Source organism: Lepidochelys olivacea, assembly GCF_965140295.1.
Source record: "Lepidochelys olivacea isolate rLepOli2 genome assembly, chromosome: 1".
Taxonomy (NCBI): Eukaryota; Metazoa; Chordata; order Testudines; family Cheloniidae; genus Lepidochelys; species Lepidochelys olivacea.
The window spans coordinates 977073-984150 of record NC_140411.1 but is presented as its reverse complement, the minus strand read 5'-3'; the positions used below and the strand labels follow the sequence as shown (position 1 = coordinate 984150).

General features: G+C 46.7%; 1 pseudogene across 1 annotated transcript; it reads right to left on the bottom strand.

Moving 5' to 3' along the window:
• Positions 1 to 1912: 1912 nt before the first annotated feature.
• On the bottom strand, positions 1913 to 2911 carry LOC311514557 (olfactory receptor 52K2-like; annotated as a pseudogene). The gene has a single exon. The product of its transcript is annotated as an olfactory receptor 52K2-like (transcript).
• Positions 2912 to 7078: the final 4167 nt, after the last annotated feature.

Genomic DNA, 7078 nt, shown 5'->3' with positions numbered 1-7078 from the left:
CGGTGTGGGGCACGGCTACCGGAGGGGGATGCCCAGGGAAGACACTTCCCTCTCAGGATTCACAGGTACCCTCTCCTGCTGGGGAGCTCACCTGCTCGACAGACCCAATGCAACGTGGGCGTGATGGGTCAGAGAATGGGTCTGGGCTCCTTTCCGCTCTGCACAGCCCGTAAAAATGGCAGTTGTGGGGGGCTTGTCTCCTTCACCTTTGCTCTGCACTGCAGCATGCCCCGAACATAGCTCTGGTCCCACAAGCGCCGTGACAACCGCCCGTGGAATTGGAATGCCGACGTGAAACACGACCTCCTACGTGGAATCCAACCCCAATACATGTTTCATCCTTGCCACTTTATTAGTCTTTATTTTTCATATTCCATTCTATAAATACCACTGCACTGCCCCTCGGTACAAGGAGCATGAGCGAAGAGTTCAGGAAAAGCCCAGAGATATCAGGCTCCAGAGAGTTCATACAATCTAAGGGGAGTGAATAGGGTTAAAACATCTCCTCAAAGTGCAGTGGCAATCAAGCAAACAAACAGAATGTTGGGAATCATAAAGAAAGGGAGAGATACTAAGACAGAAAATATCATGTTGCCTCTATATTAATCCCCACACCTTGAATGCTGTGTGCAGAAAGGAACGGAGAAGGGCAACGGAAATGATTAGGGGTATGGGACAGCTTCATATGAGGAGAGATTAATAAGACTGGGACTTTTCAGCTTGGAAAAGAGACAACTAAGGGGGGATATGACAGAGGTCTCTCAAATCCTGAGAGGTATGGAGAAAGTAAACAAGGAAATGTTATTTACGCCTTCTTATAACATACGAACTAGGGGTCACCCAATAGAATTAGTCTGAAGCAGATTTAAAACAAACAAAAGGAAGCATTTCCTCACAGTCAACCTGTGGAACTCTTTGCCACAGGATGTTGTGAAGGCCAAAACTATAACATGGATCCAATAAGAACTAGATAACTTCCTGGGGCATAGGTCAATCAATAGCTATTATCCAGGATTGGCAGGGACGGTGTCCCTAGCCTCTGTTTGCCAGAAGCTGGGAGTGGGTGACAGGGGATGGATCACTTGGTAATTCCCTGTTCTGTTCATTCCCTCTGGGGCACCTGGCATTGGCCACTGTCGGGAGACAGGACACTGGGTTAGATGGACCATTGGTCTGACCCAGTAGGGCCGTTCTGATGTTCTCATAGATACCCCAGATGTATCTGCCCCCCCAACTCCCGCTGTAACGCACTAGACCCCACTCCCCTCCCAGAGCTGAGATAGAACCCAGGAGTCCTGATGAGGCTCTCTCTCTGCAGAGTAGTAACAAAGTAAGAATATACATGAATATTTTAAACCTAACCAGTGTCCATTAAGTGACTTGGCACAAGATGTCTGAACATGTTAGTATCAGACCTGAGTGGGCCTAATATTTATTTAAGTTTCTTTCTTTTACATCAGAATTAGACACAGTGCTCCCGTCAGCTAATTGCTAAGTTATCTGCCAACAAACTAGAGTTTTCAAGACCTTAAGTTCCCCTTGGAATCCTGGTTAAAGTTGCCACCCCCAACAAAATCTGAAAATGCTCCCTTGTAGCTGTGGTGAGGGGAGGGAGGTGGAAATGTTCCAGCAAGTGACAGGGGGAGGGGAATAGAGGAGCAAGCGACAGAGGCAGGGCCTTGGGGGAAAGAGGCAAAGCAGGATCGGGCCTTGGCAGAAGAGGTCGGACAAGGGGTGGATACATAGACCTATTCCCCAGTTTGTCACACTGACACAGCACAGTAAGGTCAGGAAAGCATTTACTGCCTTTTTGACTGTCCGGCAAGTGATTCAGGGAAGAGGGCCCAGCACCATGTCACCTGCCATCTCTGCAGGAAGCTGGGTCTGAGAGCCAGAGCACCAGGAGAAAACTTTAGGTTCCTTTAGGAGTAAGTAGCCGGAGCAACCTGTCCCGGATCTGTTTGGTCCTCACCCCGTAGATGATGGGGTGCAGCATGGGGGGCATTAGAAGGTACGCATTGGCCATGAGAACATGGAAATGTACCGCCACATTGTTACCAAACCGGTGCATGAGGAAGGAGAAGACAACTGGGATGTAAGAGGTTAAAATGACAAATAGGTGGGAGCCGCAGGTCCCAAAAGTCTTGAGCCGGGCATCCTTTGTGGGGAGACTGAAGATGGCCCTGAGAATCTGGATATACGACACAGCAATAAAAAACACATCCAGACCTGTCACCAAGAATGCCACAGAGAGGCTGTAGTAATTACTGATGTGGGTGTCGGCACAGGCCAGCTTCACCACAGCCATGTGCTCGCAGTACGTGTTGGGGATGATGGTGGTTCTGCAATATGGCCACTGTCTTGTCAGAAAGGGATAGGGCAGTACGAGCATGCCACCACGCAGCACCACGGCCAGGCCAATCTTGCCCACCACAAAGTTTGTCAGGATGGTGGAATGTCTCAGGGGATGGCAGATGGCCACATAGCGATCCAAAGCCATGGCCACTAGGATCCCAGAGTCCATCACTAAGAAGCTATGAATGAAGTACATCTGGGTGAGGCAGGCACTGAAATCGATCTCCCTGGAATTGAACCAGAAGATGCTCAGTGTTTTGGGCAGGGTGGATGTGGACACGACCAGGTCGCTGACAGCCAGCATGCAGAGGAAATAGTACATGGGCCCATGGAGGCTCGGCTCCGTCTTCACAATGACCAGGATGGTGAAGTTCCCCAAGATGGCTATGATGTACATGGTGAAGACGGGGATGGAGATCCAGACGTGGGCTGCCTCCAGGCCAGGAATGCCCAGCAGGATGAAGGTGGAGGGGTTGGTGAGGTGGGTTGTGTTGGAATCTGACATGGAGTAGGGGAGAAGGTGTCAAACTCTGAGGCAGAACAGTGTCTCCTGCATGTACCGTACGTTCCCCCAACTTCCTGTATGTGCCCAGGGTCCAGGGTGATGGTCGCAGGACAAATGCCTGAGTGGAGAGAGAATGTTAGTTTGAGACACTACATGCGCTACTGGGGGCTGTTCTCATGGGGAAGCAGATCGGTCGCTCTTCACACACTGAAAAACGACATTTTCATTAGTCAGATAAATGAATTATGAACAACTGGCCCTACTAATGCCAATTCCATGGTTGATGGTGCTCCATGAGTCAATAATTCTACATGCCCTGTTGTGGGGACCCTTAATAGGCACCAGCAGGAAACACGAGAGTGGATACTGGTTATCCATCATTGTTGCTTAATGCAATGAAAGCCAGGCTACAGAGTCCATGCTGTAGGGAGTCCCCATTCAACCGGTTACTCAAAATCTGAGAGGATAAAAAAACCCCAAACCTTTGCCAAGACATGTGCCAGGGAGAAACATCCCAACTAGGACACACCTCAGGGAAAAGACCCGGGCATCAATGAAAGCAGGTCAACAAAACACCTGCTCATTCGCAGTAGTGGCCAAATCAAAGACAATGTTCGGATGCCTAAGAAATGGGATGGAGAATAACCTGCTCTGGATTTGTGCTCAGTTTTGGTCACCCAGTCTCTAAGAAGGATACAGCATTATAAAGGAGATTTCCAAGACAGGCTCTGAGAATGGGGAAGGCTCCCATATGCGGACAAACTGAAAAGTTTGAGACTGTTTAGTTTAGAGAAGAGACAAAGAAGGGGGCAGATGATAGAGGAGAGGAGAAGAATAGAACTGATTACATTCAACTGGAAAAAAACAGAGAAAAGTTCCCAACCAGTAATACCGATAGACACTTAGTGCTTCAAAAGCGCTAATTCCCCAAAGCTGAGGAAAATTATCAAGAAAACTGATTGGGAGGAAAATATTAGACAGAAAAGTGGGAATGAAACTCAGGAGTCCTTTAAGAAGAGTTTGTTGAATAGCTAAAAAGGCACGATTCCACAGTCGAGGAAGTGGAGAACTTTGGCTAAAAACCCTTTTCAATGGCAAAGGGAAGGCAGCATTTATGTGGGAAAAAAGCAACAGATACAAATGGGAAAAAAGGGACTATAGCTATCAGGCAATACAAATGGGAAGTTATGAAAATTGATAAGGAACGTTAAAGACATCAGGGGAAACTCCATGCTTGGCAGGACTAAGGATAACAAAAAGGGGGTTATTAAGTATATTAAAAACAAAAGAAATCCTAGGAAAGGTTTAAGCCAATTCCTAGAGGGAGAAAGGAAACTTCTTAATGTTGCAGAAAACATAGAAGTGTTGAAGAAATAGGTTTGTTCTGCACTGGGAAAGAGGCAATAGGAGGTACTCCTATCACATGAGGTGATGGAATAGTCTCCAGTCCATTAGCAGCCAAGGAGGATGTTTAACAGCCTCCACAGTAGAACCGTAGAGTTACGAACACCAGAGTTACAAACTGACCGATCGCCCACACACCTCATTCGGGAGTAGAAGTACACGACCTGTCAGCAGCAGAGCCAAAACAAAAGGGCACATACAGGACAGTTCTGTGTTAAATGAAAAGTATTTTAAAAAGCGGGGGGGAAATTTTAAAAAAAAAAAGATTTGACAAGGTCAGGAAACACTGGAAAAGCTGGTCTGGGATTAGTTCAAAAAAAGTCAAGGAATATAATTAATGCCCGTCACCAACATGGTTTATGGAAATCAGGTCTTGTCAAATAAAACCAATTTCATCCTTCAAGGAGAGTGCAGGTTTGGCTGATCAAGGGAACTGCATAGATGCAATTAACTTCAATTTCTCCGAGACATTGGATTCAGCGTGGAAAACACTCATATGAAAAATGAAAGTCTGCAATGTCAGTAGAGCACCTGTAAAGTGGATTAAAAACTGGCGTTGTCCTTGGGGTGAACGGGGGTGTTTTTAGCAGGGTTCTAAGCCCGATGCTATTGAATATTTTCATCACTGATCTGGAAGGAAATAGAAAATCGCTGCAGAAAAACTTTGCAGACAACCCAAAGATTGGCAGAGTGGTTCCACTGAGGAGGCCAGGGCAGGCACACCGGCTGATCTGGAACATTTGATGAGCTGGGCCCACACAAACAAACTGGTTTAATACAAAAAGAAAAGGAGGACTTGTGGCACTGATGAAGTGGGCTGCAGCTCACGAAAGCTTATGCTCAGATAAATGTGTTAGTCTCTAAGGTGCCACAAGTCCTCCTGTTCTTTTTGCGGATGCAGACTAACACGGCTGCTACTCTGAAACCTGTTTTAATACTGTCACATGAAAAATTATTCCCTCACAACAGGCAATGCAGGCCCGACCCACAGACTAGGGCACCGTATTATGGACGCAGGGACCCTGTAACGAGGCTGGTTCTAGCGGGACCCAGCTGAGACAAATTGCTCAAAGCAGGGCAGTTACAGCCCAAGGCTGGGGTTTCTGTGCACACCAAGGCAAACCAAACCAGCCAGACAGAGCGGACTTTGGTCTCACCCCACTGGCTAACCACAAGTCACACAAGCAATTCCCTTAGACACTCCAGTTTCCCAGTATCACCACCAGTGCCACTCGTTATGGGGACAGATGGTTATGAAAACCAAATACACCAGTAAACAGGTTCTCTCGATCCCAAAGGACCAAGCCCCAGACCCAGGTCAATATACAAATCAGATCTTACCCACAAATCACGCTGTTGCCAATCCTTTCGAACCTAAAATCTAAAGGTTTATTCATAAAAGGGAAAAGATAGAGATGAGAGCTAGAATGGGTGAAATAGAATCAATGACAGACAGTAACAGCCAAGTTCTTGGTTCAGGCTTGATGCAGTGATGGAATAAACTGCAGGTTCAAATCCCGTCTCTGGAGAACATCCCCAGCTGGGAGGGGTCCTTCAGTCCTTTGTGTAGAGCTTTGGTTTGAAGCAAAGTCCCTCCAGAGGTCAGAAGCAGGACTGAAGACAAGATGGAGGAGCTGCAGCAGCTCTTTACAGTCTCTTGCCATGTGGTCTTTCTTTGTCCCAAAGACAAGCTGTCCATCCCATGGCCTGGAAACACCTCAGAGTTCTGTCCCTAGGCAGGTCCCTGCACACCTGACTGAGCCCCCAGGCGTGCTGCCTTCCCTCAGTGGGTCAGTTGTGTCACTGATGGTCCTTAATGGGCCTGTCATAAATATAAAGGGAAGGTTAAACCCTTTTAAAATCCCTCCTGGCCAGAGGAAAAATCCTCTCACCTGTAAAGGGTTAAGAAGCTAAAGGTAACCTCGCTGGCACCTGACCAAAATGACCAATGAGGACACAAGATATTTTAAAAAGCTGGGAGGAGGGAGAGAAACAAAAGGTCTGTGTCTCTCTGTGTGATGCTTTTGCTGGGGACAGAACAGGAATGGAGTCTTAGAACTTTTAGTAAGTAATCTAGCTAGGTATGTGTTAGATTATGATTTCTTTAAATGGCTGAGAAAAGAACTGTGCTGAATAGAATGACTATTCCTGTCTGTGTGTCTTTTTTGTAACTTAAGGTTTGGCTAGAGGGATTCTCTATGTTTGAATCTAATTACCCTGTAAGGTATCTACCATCCTGATTTTACAGAGGGGATTCCTTTACTTCTATTAAAAGTCTTCTTGTAAGAAAACGGAATGCTTTTTCATTGTTCTAAGATCCAAGGGTTTGGGTCTGTGGTCACCTATGCAAATTGGTGAGGATTTTTACCAAACCTTCCCCAGGAAGTGGGGTGCAAGGGTTGGAAAGATTTTGGGGGGAAAGACATGTCCAAATTACGTTTTCCCAATAAACCTAGTTAAAGTTTGGTGGTGGCAGTGGAAATCCAGGGTCAAAGGATAAAATTAATTTGTACCTTGGGGAAGTTTTAACCTAAGCTGGTAAAAGTAAGCTTAGGAGGTTTTCATGCAGGTCCCCACATCTGTACCCTAGAGTTCAGAGTGGGGGAGGAACCTTGACAGGGCCATCCAGCAGGCTGGGCAGAGCTGACACCAACTTGTCTGGGGTGTCCTCCGGAAGCATAGCACAAGTTTGAACTATAGACAGTATAGAACCAATATTCATAACTTCAACTACAAAAAAGATACGTGCAAACAGACAGCATCATCCTAACCAGCAAACCATCACCTTGTCTTAGACACCTCATTTGACCCCCT